The sequence below is a fragment of the Anolis carolinensis genome, chromosome 5 (assembly GCF_035594765.1).
Source record: "Anolis carolinensis isolate JA03-04 chromosome 5, rAnoCar3.1.pri, whole genome shotgun sequence".
Classification (NCBI taxonomy): domain Eukaryota; kingdom Metazoa; phylum Chordata; class Lepidosauria; order Squamata; family Dactyloidae; genus Anolis; species Anolis carolinensis.
Window position 1 is genome coordinate 134,760,759 of NC_085845.1, and position 13,803 is coordinate 134,774,561.

Genomic DNA, 13,803 nt, shown 5'->3' on the forward strand with positions numbered 1-13,803 from the left:
CCAGAGTTGGACACGACTATACTTAATGTCAGGGGAAAACCTTTACCTTTACCTTAGGATACAAAATATGGGAAATGGCAACATCTGAGAAATACAGAATATGCATTAATTTCTTTAGCCATTTCTTTAGTTATGTGTATTTTTCTAATTTGTTGACTGCTATTGGAGTTATTTCAAAATAAAATAAAATTCATTGTTGGTGAAAAATAAATAAACAAGCAAACAAATACTAGACTCCCCTAAAGGGTCAACCTCATTATGAATTTTGATACAAGTATTTTGCTATCTATGTTTCTGTCAATATCGTTTTGGGAAAAGGTCATGATGCTTCTATGTACATGAAGTAATGATCACCAGATAATATAGTGTCTTAATGAGAAGGTCATTGATGGATTGCTACTGGATGAACAGTTGCCAGGTAACTCATTATGACGTTTAATGGATAAGAAAGGTAAAGGCAGACTTTCTGGTTTGTATTTCCAGATATGATTTTTCACTTTAAGTATGTATTTGCCCTAGATGTTGAGAGTATTATCCCAGTTGCCCCCCCCCCGAAATATCTATAATTTGCAATACATTAAATATATTTTGCCAACCCTGAACAGTTTCCCGTGTCAGACCAGATAAGCCAGAAAATATTTGTTTAGTTAAATGTTCCACTTGAGCTGAGAGATTGCTGACCATGGAAACGGAGGCTCAGAGTATGTACATTCATTAAGCTTTTTATTGAAAACCCAACCCTTGATTGCCAAGATTATCACCTTTTGTCTCAGGAGCCTCACACCTTTGTTAAGTTCGGAACTCGACAGAAAAGTGACAAGTAGAAACAGAATTGTAGGGCTGGTTTCCTAGATAGATACTTTTTTTGAACTTTTAAAAAACTTTTTAAAAATCCCAAAAATCAGTCGATGTATGGATACTTCTAAAACTTGGAGGGAATGATCCCCTGTTATCTTGTGTGAGTTGTATTGAAAATTCAAGGAGATAGCTCTTGTGGGGTTTTTTAAGTTGTTTATAAAACCTTTGAAAATTTCCCAAAAATCTGTGGATGAGTAAAATGTTCTGAAACTTGGAGAGAATGATCCCCTGTTATCTTGTGTGAGTTGTATTGAAAATTCAAGGAAATAGCTCTTGTAGGGTTTTTTTAAGGTAAGGTAAAGATTTTCCCCTAACGTTAAGTCCAGTTGTGACCCACTCTGGGGGTTAGTGCTCATCTCCATTTCTAAGCCGTTGTCCATAGACACCTCCAAGGTCATGTGGCCGGCATGACTGCATGGAGTGCCATTACCTTCTCGCCGAAGTGGTGCCTATTGATCTACTCACATTTGCATGTTTTCGAACTGCTAGGTTGGCAGGAGCTGGTGCTAACAGTGGGCGCTCATTCCGCTCCCAGGCTTTGAACCTGGGATCTTTCGGTCTGCAAGTTCAGAAGCTCAGTGCTTTAACACACTGTGCCACCAGGGGCCCCCAGGGTTTTTTTTAAAGTTGTTTGTAAAATCTTTGAAAATTTCTCAAAAATCTGTGGATGAGCGAAATGTTCTGAAACTTGACAGGCTAACAGTGGTACATGTGTTCTATAATTGTAGTAAGTTTCATGTCAATAGCTCTAACATGAAGGAGAAAGGCACCCCTGAAGTTTCCCTATTGTCACAATTAATTGCTTAATGAAAAGTAATGGAAAAGTAGTTAAATTGTTATAGTTATGATACAGACCCTGTCCAATTTTGGAAACCCTTTAGAAACATTTTTCCCCAACCCCTAATTTTGTAATACGTATTAAAATATTTTTTTCATTGATCACAGCGGCTATATATCTACACCATTCCTTTAACTAAATGACTGCTTTATTTAGATTTAAGTCTCTTTTCCCCCTGAGCTCTTTGACCTTGACACCATGGAACCCAAGCACCCATGTATCAAAATGTGATATTTCAGGAGTTTGCAATCTTAATCACTTTCCTTTTTCAATTGAATGTCCTAGACATTTTCTTACAGAATTTCTTAAATGGTGAGTACTGGCTTTTACAGCATTTCCTAGGCAAGGTTTGCCAGTATGGCAACTCACTCTCATTTGTATCTGTCACAGTCAATTTAAAAACTAACCATGAACTTGGGGTATGTTATTTTCAAATACAAGGAGCACTTTGCCGCAGTGTAACAAACCTTTATCATAAAGGACAGTCTGTGCGACACTATGAGCCATTAGATATATTAGATGTATCAGAATAAAATGAATTATGAATACAGTAAGCCAGAAATTTAAATTTACGCTGCAAATGTCTATATTGTTTAGACTCATGATTCCAAAAAATATATCTGGGAGCACATATCTTAATGTGTGTTCCCCCATGACAAATTAATCAAAAAGAAAAAAGCTTCACTTACAGCCTATTCCAGTATATGTCTACTCAAAAATAACACTCTTTAATTTGAATGAGGCTTACTCTCAAGTAAGTGGGTGCACCAAGTCTTTGGATTATAGCACCTACAATCCCTTACTTTTGCCCATGTGAGTTAAATCTTGTGAGGACAGTAGGCTAAAACTTTTCAATAGTCAACATGCTTCCACTTCAAGGTCATAGAACTGCAGCTATGGAGTAAATAAATGCAACAATGAAAGGAAGAAATTTCAAGCAAAGTTCCTAAAACGTTACTATCCATGTAATAAAAATAAAAGATGCCATAACAACCCATAAAGGATTGTTTAATCACTTGAAAGTACACACAGAAATATTATTGGATATACTAAGCAGAGATGGCGGATGGCAGCAGATCTATGCAGTCATCATTTTCCACCATCACCCATTTTTATACTTAGTCACCCTCTAATGTTCATGGGCTTTAAAAATTGTTTGGGTAATACAGGAGAGGGCCTCCAGATATTGAAGGATTGCAACTTTTAGAATTTCTCATTGACTATGCTTTCTAGGGCTGCTAGAAGCTGCTATTCAACTACATCTGGAGAACTACAGCTTGCCTATCTTAATGTAATGTAGTTTTCCCCCAGACATATTTAGATATTTTCAACCAGGAGAATGAAAGTGATTATAATGATTTCTATCATGCCTTTTCCCCAATTTCAAATTTAAAGTAACTTACAACAAAATGGCAAAGCACATTGTTAAAAATGCACAAAATCCAAAAGAGATTAAACAATTCAAAAGATACAAAACAATCAAAAGTTTAAACCAGATTAAAAATACATCATTGAACACACACACACGCCCCACTGCAATTTACCTAATCCTGTTTAAGTGAAAATAACTGTTCTGACTGAGGCTGGAATTAACTTAATATTAGTGGAGATATAAACAATGTTAGTCATTAACCAAAGGAGAGAAGAAGAAAATAGTACAACTGACAAGAAACTTGGATTAAGAATTAGCAAAGTGGAAAAAAAAACATGAGAATGTAAAACATATTCAATCAATATAAATATCTTGGAAGGATCTATTCTCACAGAGTGGTATAACAAGAACATGGAGGAAAAACTCATTTGCAATATGGTAATCAATCCTTTTTGGTGTTGAAGTCATGTTTTGTCATTTGCAATTGTTAACAAGGAAAATAAAACTGAAATCTACTTTTGCAAGTGTGTTCCCACCATTGTTTAAAAGAAAAACATATGGGAGAAACAAGATAAAATTTCAAAGTAAAAAATGTTCCTATTTTATTTTAGGGCAGCTTGTTGTTTCATAGCCAATAATATTTCCATTCATTTCCAGGTAAGGAATACTGTGGCACAAAGACTCACAGAGACAACCTCTGAAATCTTTACTGTACCACTAATAACAAGCTTTTTCCATACAATTTCCCCCCTAAAATTGTACATTGACTCATAATATTTGGATGTGTGGATGTTCCCTCAATACCCCTTTTCAACTCTCTACCTCTACCTCTATTCAGCTTTATGACATTCCTGTTCATCATGGATCTCTGTGCGTCGCTTCATGGTTCCCAATTGGCTGCTGAGATACAGAAAAGTAATATTGAGCTGGCTCATCCAAAGGGAGAAGATGATGCTTCAGGCTAAGCAACTTCTCCAATTGTGGTCATCATCTGCTCACTCTCTACCATAGTTTCTATACCCTTGTAGAAGCAGAACCCGATACTAGTAAAGGTTAGCATGAGTTCCCAATGGAAGTAAGAATCAGCAAGTCAATCGTGGAATTTTGAAGGTACTATCCCCCATTTAACACAAGGAAGATATTGACATCTCCTTTACCTATTTCAGTGCATTGAAGGTTTAGGTGCATCATGTTATTACTAGGAAGGGAGGTTGGAGTTTCTGGTTCCAGTCAGAATATTGGACACATTACAAACTTTTCTCTGGACAAATGCAAGTTTTCCAGTTGCACAGAAGCCTAGGTTGCAGTGAGTTACAGTATTTATTTATTTACTTTATTTTTATACTACCTTTCTCCCCATAGGTACTCAAGGCAGCTTAAACCAATGTCTCACTTGGCTAGATATCTACTTTTATTGATGTGAAGGTATCTTTTAGGATTAAATACAAGATCTTTTTGAGAGTAACTGAGGGACCTTCCAGACAGGCCCAAAACCTGTGATGGGTTTTGAATTAACCTGAGGCATCCAAAAATATCTCAACAGATCCGGACCTTACTGCAAGGTCTGGAACCATAGAGATGTTGGGCTTGTGGGGATTGATTCTTGAGACTGCCATTCACGATCCCAAGGGACAATTCCCATTGCCATCCCAGTTCTTCAGACTCTAAGAAGCTGAGGGAGCTTTCTCCGAGGGGTCTGAGGATGCAGCCAGCCCCCTCCAGTAAATTTAGATGAGAAACGAGAGCTGGGGGCTGGCTAGATACCCTCCTGGGTTGACCTATAGTCAACTTAGGAGAGCATGTAGCCACCACCACCCCTGCAAAATTCCAGGGTTTGAGGTTGCTGAGTGGCCTCAATCCCGAAAGAAACTGGGATTTAAAATCTCAGTTCCTCTCAGAATTTTGGCCTGTCTGGAAGGGCCCAGAGTGAATTAATAGACAGCTGGACAGAAAGCCAGCAGTATCCCAATTATCAGACATTGAATAAAATGGAGGCTTCCTTATCAATTAAAATGCAACCAAAAAGAAACACGGAGAAATTATCATTGAAATCAAGTTTTGGGTTGATGGAATCAGGTTTTGAATCAGATTCAAAACCTGATTCCATCAGCTCAAAACTTGATTTCAATCTTAGCTATATAAACATTACAGCTGGAATCCTATTTTAGTATTACGCTAGTGTAATTGTTTATTACACTAGCAATTCCACTTTTTCATGCTTGTACACCTTCTGCTTGTGCAAGGACATCCTAGATAGCTCTTTGCACAAACTCCTGCTATGGATCTATAAGATCATGGCCATTAGTTGTAAACTTCATCAACATTATTGCAGGCAAATGCTGACATTTACTGGCGGACCATGAAAATAATAATGAAACTGGGTTAGTTAAGTTCTTTAGCACTTTATGAAATTTGCTACTGAATCACAGAAACAATTTTAACACAAGAGTTATTTGGGTTTTTTATACCCCTGACATAAGAAATGTCATCCAATGCAAATGAAGGCAAAATATCAAAGATGCTTGATTGACCATATCCACTGGCCATCTGCCTGCAACAGTAGCATAACAGCATTATAAATCTTTAGTAATATAATAATTTCTTATATATATCACCATTACTCCCCTTTCTCTTCAGGAGGTTACTCAACTATAGTGTAGAATATTCCTTGCTACTCCCCATTAGATTTATGAGGTCTTTGAACTCAGTTCTGTCTGTCACAGTATAAAATAGCTGAAGTTACTGTCCCAAGCATAATTACTTCTAAGTTCATTTCCCCAAAATCAATTGAGGTTAACATTTCAAAGGAATGGCAGCAATCCTCATTAGAGTTCACTGGTGCTAGAACTTGACTCGTTTCATATATTCCTGTTTGGTAACTGAAACAGGAATACCTTGAAATAAATTCCATGGTGCATGAAAAAACTGCAACATATTTGTTTTAAACATTCTATTCAAACCAATGGAGTTTATTTCTGACTTGCTGTAGTTCCCAGTCTGGAACTACAGAATAATAATTATTAGGCATGTGCATGATATATGTTTCCTTTGTTTCCTTCATGCATTTGTTTCGTGTCGACTGTTCATCTACACAAAACGAATGATGACATTTTAGTAGGAAAAGAGAGGTGACACGAAAATGAAAGCCACACAGTCATCATGCTTGCTTTTGTCTTCCTTTCGTTTCGGCCACATAACAATAAGCAGGTACTGACAGAGGGCTGCTTTCCTATTAGAGCTGATGTGTACCAATGGGTGTTAATCATAATATTAATACTAATAACAATAATTACTCTGGGACCCTAAGCTGGGTCTGAGAGAGGTCTGCTTCCCCATGACAGCTGATGTGTGCCAATGGGTGTTAATAATAATATTAATATGAATAACAGTAGTACTTTGGCGAAGACCCAAATGTTTTAAAAATTGGTTGGCTAAAAGAGGTCGAAATACCCTCTGTGTGTGGCTATTTTCACCCCTCTAGCCGAAAAACCGAGCAGGGAGGGTGAGCCTCAGAACCCCTCCCATTGCTGCCAATGGTCCAAAATTTTTCTTTCTTTTTTTTCGTAAGGGAGACAAAAATTCTATTTGTATAGGCACCCTGTTTTTGGAAATGGGGACAAATACAAAACTGATACAAAATGAATGAAACTAAACAAAACGAACAGTAATTCCATACAAATGCACAACCACTAATATTTATCTATTGTTAATTATTTTTTCAGTTTCAATAGTTCTGGAGGATGAATACTTATGTTTCTGTGTGTTCAAATATTCTTCAGTATGAAGACCAGTGACATTTGACTGTGAAATAGAACATCTTTTCAAATTTCCTAAAGTTTCCCAACATAATATTGTTGTTTGTTGGTAGTTTCCATCATGCTGACTTTTGGTAAACCTATGAATGACCTTATTATCAAAAACCCTGCTCTGCCCTTGAAGCTTCAGAACTGTGGCTTCCTTGATTGAGTTTATCCATCTGAAATGAGGTCTTCCTCTTTTCCTGTTGCTTTCTGCCTTGCCAAGCATTACTGCCTTTTCTGGGGAGTTTAAAAGATTAAGTTGAGAAAACGTTAAACTATATTTATATAATTATGTCTAAAAAATTAAACTTGCATAGTTTCTTACTTTCATTTATTAAAATAGTTATGTCTTATCCTATATCCAAAGGTTTGAAGATAGCATAAAATAAAACCAATTAAACAGCTTTAAATTGTTTAAATCTTTCAAATGGTGTTCCAAACTACTCACAATGATAATTTTAAATAACTTCTAAGCCCCATTCCTCAAGGCAACTAGTGAATTTTATGGATGCTGCACAGGCTACATTTTATGTGAGAACATCTGAAATATACCCTTCCCATTTTGTGGCAATCCAATGAAAAATAATAATAATAGAGGTGTTCAATGGTTTCTCCTGAGAATTATATGTATATCATCAAGTCTATATTTTGTACCTGTGAAAATCTGCAAAGTCATTTTGGGAGGATTTTTAAAAAATGAAATAGATATATTTATCTTTATATTTCTGGGCAGCATAGAGGTAAGTGAATAGATAACCAACTGACAGAAACTTAATGTTATGTATATAAATTGTATTTAGGATTGTGACTATCCCATACAAAATTAAAGTAAGCCACGATGGACTAATGTCAGAGGATATATTCAAATAAACAATGATTTCCTATATTCTTATGGAGATATACTGAGATGTAAGTCCCACGGAACATAATGAGTATGACCTCCAATTAGTTTTAAGACAACTGAGAAATGTAATAAACTGGACTGAGAAGTTATTTATGTTTTATTTTATTTAAAAAAATTTTTAAAGAATAATGAAAATTTGCTGAAGTCAATTCAATTGACTAGGATATTTAACTTCAAAAATTATAAGTATGCTTTCATTTGTTTTATTGTATACATACTAAATCCCTGTTTTTATATTCTGAATACCTTTTACTATTCCATTATAATTTTTTCCATGCATCCAGAATCTAAATGGGAGCTTAGGAAAAATAATAATTTGAAAGAGCTTCTGCTTCACATTGTATAACCATTCTCCAGAGTTCTGAGAGTACAAATAATCAACACATCTTTCAAGAAGTATCTGAAAGAAACTTTTCCCCACTTGTAAAAGAAAATAAACAAAAGAGCAAGGATAACAGCAAGGGTTATGCAGAAAGTATTTCAATTATTTCAGAAGCCACGTAGTTGTGACAGAACATGCATAAATAAATAGAGTTGCCTTTAGATAAAGGCAGTAACTGAAAAAGAAATAGCATAATGGAAAGAAGCAACACAGCAATGCCCATCAAATACTCTGTTTTAGCTACTTTTTTGTTGAGAAATAGCTATTCTTTTGTTTCAGTACATGACGAGTATTTCCTTCTTTTTCTTTTGAAAGGACACACTATTGTATAATCTTTTGTGCATAAAACTGGTTTCTCTAGGATTCTTCTTTATCCATTTCCTCCATTCCTCATTTTAATTTGTGCTGAGCTGAACTGAAGCATGGTGTTATATGGCTATTGTCACTGAATGACAGAATCGGTCGCTTAGGGTTACTCAGTAATTTCTTTTAAACTGTTAACGTTCCTACACTTCAGCTTGTTTGTGTGTGTGTGTATGTGTGTGTGTGTGTGTGTGTGTGTGTGTGTGTGTGTGTATATATATATATATATATATATATATATATATATATATATATGTTCTGACCATTTCTAATTTAATATAAACAGCGAAACTACACACCCCAAACCCACGAAACTTGGCCACAAAAGACATGGTCCTCCCCCGCTGTGTTTATACAGCAAAACGGGGGGAAAAAATTAAAAATGGAGGTCCCTCAAAATCCCCCCAAAAAAACGGAAAACTGTCCTGTGCGCATGCGCTGAGCAGCCCCCACCCTTGGAAAACAGACATGCATGAATGGGAGCAGTGTGCGACCATCCCAACATTTTTAGCCATGTTCATGACAAAAACATTTTTGTCATGAACATGGCTAAAAGGACATATGGATGTAGGGCGAATCACAACTCCCACAATCCCTAACCGGCTACTCGGGACAATGCGACTTGATTTGGATTGTGGGCGTTGTCCTTCAAATACTTCCAGAAATCATGACGCAGCCCTTCCAGGGCCATCTGGGGAGCAAAATTATGCATTTCTACAGTAATGGTGGCGTGGGTTCTAACACACTGAGGCGTTTAGGCAGTAATGGCACCGTTTGAAAAGTAATGGTGGCAGAGCTTTTTCCAACCCCTCTCATCCCCCGTCCCTCCCTCCTCCCTCCCTCTCTCAAACTCCGTTTAATGGTGGCGTGACTGAGGCGTTTAGGCAGTCCTCATGGTGGCATGCCTTTTACATACCCCTGTCTTCCGCCCTCCCTCCCTCCTCCTCCCTCCTTCTCTCAGAGTCCATTACTCAGATCAAAGAATAAAAGAATTCAAAAGCTGCAATAGGGGAAAGCAACGCTCCCAAGGTAACAGAGAGAGGTCTGGGGAGAATTCACCATGATTTATAGGAGTTTAAGGGACTGGGATGTATAGTACACCTCCAATCAAAGAGCACTCTGAAATGCACCAATAGTGGACCTGGAACTCACTTACCACACAGACCCAACATGGCCAAATGTACATACTGGTGGAGTTTGGGGGTGATTTACCTTGACATCCAGGAGTTATAGTTCAACTGGATTCAGAGAACACTGGGGCCATTTGGACCAAACTTGGCGCACAAATTTAACATGGCCAACTGGGAATAATGATGGACTTAGGTGGTGATTGACCTTTATGTCTGGGAGTTATAGTTCACCTGTATTCTGTGAGCCCTCTGAACCCCACCAAGAACAGATCTGGACCAAACTTGCTACACAGATCCAACACAGCCAACTTGGTATACCAGCGGGGTTTGGGGGTGGTTGAATTTGCTATCCGGGAGTTGTAGTTCACCCGTATCCAGACAGCACTGAAGGTAGCCAACATCAGATCTGGACCAAACTTGGCACACAGACTCAACATGCCCAACTGTGAATACTGGCACAATTTTGGGGTCTGGGAATTATAGTTCACCTGTATTCAGAGAACACAGAACCCAGCAAGTGATGGATCTAGGCCAAACTTGGCACACAGACCCAACATGGCCAACTGTGAATATTAGGGGAGTTTTGGGGGGATTGACCCAACATTTTTGGGGAATTGTAGTCCACCCACATCCTTCATATTATTACTGAATATCACTGCTATTGATTACAGCAGCCTAGGGCATGGGCCTTCTACTCAGCCGTGTCTTCTCCTGGTCCTTCTGCGAGGACACTACATGCTAATCAAGGTGACTAATAACAGCATGCATACCTGCCATACTGAGACTATTCAGTGTATTCCAACTCAGCTAGGATTCCATTAGAAGCTAGGATTCCATTAGGAAGAAAATGGCCAGGCTTTGCGACTGCAATACTATGCACTGCTAATCCACCTGGCCAACAAACGAATCCAAAAAGCCACACCAACATGAATACTACTACAAAGCTTTCTATCAACAGACCCATCCAATCCTTATCTCCCAGGAGGCCGCAGCCAATGCAAAGAACTGTGTACACACACAACCACAATAAAGGGACAGAGCAACACCAACTCAGACAGGACAACGACATTAGAAAATTATAGCACAAACAACAAATACCCAGACACATATATCTGGACACACGCTTACATCCCAAGAAAAACACGGACGCTGCATGTTTCACGTCCTCTTGGACCATGTCCCACAAATATTCCCTCCTCGTATTGCACCCACATCAATGACAGACATCCTCACAACCTGTTAGGGAGCCTACCATAGATATGGGCAAAATGTCCAGATAAAATACTTCTGAAACATGCCCAGGCAGCCCACAAAACAAATACAACACCCAAAAACACATATAAAAAAATATACCGACTACAAGCATACAACATATATTCAATACCACCACTTTCTCAACAGTTTTTAGACAATGCCACCAGACAACGTCACAGCAACGCATGGCCAGGCACAGCTAGTGTGTATGTGTGTGTGTGTGTATACACACACACACACACACACACACACACACACACCGTTTCCCCAAAAATAAGGCATCCCCTGAAAATAAGATCTAGTAGAGGTTTTGCTAAATTACTAAATATAAGGCCTCCCCCAAAAGTAAGACCTAGCAAAGTTTTTGTTTCACCAAACAGAACACCAGAACATGCAGGATTGGTAAATGTATGTACCATAGATTACTGCACATGAAAATAGTGGTACAGTAGAGTCTCACTTATCCAAGCTAAACGGGCCGGCAGAAGCTTGGATAAGCAAATATCTTGGATAATAAGGAGGGATTAAGGAAAAGCCTATTAAACATCAAATTAGGTTATGATTTTACAAATTAAGCACCAAAACATCATGTTATACAACAAATTTGATAGAAAAGGTAGTTCAATACGCAGTAATGTTTTGTTTTAATTATTGTATTCATGAATTTAGCACCAAAATATCACAATATATTGAAAACATTGACTACAAAAATGGCTTGGATAATCCAGAGGCTTGGATAAGTGAGACTCTACTGTAGTAACAAAAAATTCTTGATAGGATTCACAGTTTATCCGGTCATGCTGATTTGTGATGACAACTACTGTACAGTATATGATAAATGTTCAATTTTTTTGTTCAACAATAAATGTGAATTTTTCTTCATGAAAAAATAAGACATCCCCTGAAAATAAGACCTAGCGCATCTTAGGGAGCAAAAATTAATATAAGACACTGTCTTATTTTTGGAGAAACAGGGTATATATATATATATATATATATAGGTTGAGCATCCCCTGTCTGACTGAGACAGTGACAACTTTGCTTTCTGTTGGTTCACTGTACACAAACTTTGTTTTTATAAACATTATTGAAAATATGTTTAAATTGCCTTCAAGCTATGTGTATATTAAAAAATAAATGAATTTTGTTTAAAACTTGGGCCCCATCTCCAAGATAACTAATTAGGGGGTTGATGATCATCTCCATTTCTAAGCCCAAGAGTCAGTGTTGTCCATAGACGCCTCCAAGGTAATGTGGCTGGCATGACTGCATTTGCTACATATATGCAAATACGGGTATTTCAAAATTTAAAAAACCAGAAATCCAAAACACTTCTGGTCCCAAGCATTTTGAATAAGGAGTATTCAACCTTTATATTAACACATTTCATTTACACATATAATTGGTTGAATTGTAATCACCTAGAGAGCTGAAAAAATTAAATCAATGCTTGTTCAGTGCTAGTAAACATGATTTCTTCTTTTCCAAGCCCAAACTCAGAATGGATTCCATCAAAAATGTATTTGAGTCTTTGAGTTTAGTGTGCAACAAATAGATGTATTGTCATATGTCTTTTCCAATGAATCTATTTTGACATGTCCACATTTAAAAAAAATGTTTATAACTCAAAGCGGGGTGGCTAGAGTGAAAACTAAAGAAAAATTCTCTGCCTTTAATGATTTGTAGAAGAGCAAATTTTAGCAGGTCTTGCTTGTTACTTGGTTACATGAAAAACAAATTTTTCACACATCATTTAATGCTTATATCTTTTCACTCTTTCCATTTTCAAGAATTCTCCAGCCTGGTCAGACCACAGAGTAGATTTATTTATAAAACCTTTTCATCAGAACATTCAAACATGGAGAATAACCATGGAACTGCAGAGTAAATTGCCTAAGATAGCAAGTACCTCTTTGGGGTAATAGAACCTGTAGAATACGGTGCCCATCCTTACATACCAAGTTACCACGTGGAAAAAAAATGGCTTTCATGTACATGACAATATCTTCCTTCTTGGGCTGTCCATAACATTAGCCTGCTGCTTGATTTTTGATGAATTATTGTTCCTGGCCCCTTCTGCGTGTAAATACCTGAGTTCTATAGGCTTCTTTTTTGGTTGGTGTGATATTATCAGAAGCATAAAGACAAAGAAATCTTCAGGGAAATTGAGAAAATATGGAACAAAAATAAACTGCATTCTCTCTAAACCACAGCTGACAGAGCATTCTTCCATTTCTCTATAAAAAACATAGGTTATTTCTCACAACTCCTTGAAGAATACAACAATGATAAGAGTCCCATGAACAGCAGTTGCATTCATCACCAACTTATTTTCAGCTTGTGCTACTTTCAGACAAACCTCCACTTGAAAATAGATTGCTACATGATACAATTGCTGATTATGTTAGCAAGGACATGAACCAGCCTGAGAAGCTGGTGAGAACATGATTGTAGCAAAACAAGGAGACAAGAGGGAGCTGATGAGGAAGGCTTATCTGTTTACTCCTTTTGCTCTGTTTTTCTATTGATTGATGCTCAGTTAGGGATTCTTGATGCAGCTACTGTTTACTGTGCCTGTTTTTTGGCAAGTGTCCATCGATATAGTAGGACTATCAAGAGTAGAATCCCTTACCAGGTTAATTCTACTGCATTATTTATTATAGAGACAAAATTGCTACTAACCTTTAAAGTCTGTATTTCCCCAATCCTCCACCATCCTCATAGTGAAAATGTTGTTTTTCTTTAAAAAGAAATCTTCTAGGTGGACAAAGTATTAAAAGGAAAAGAGGGACCGTTGAGGTGTAAAAAAAGATTTTGTTTCTTTATCAGAGGCTTTGTTAACTAAGGTTTTTTGGTGTGTGTCAGGAGCAACTGGAGTTGCTTCTGGAGTGAGAGAATTGGC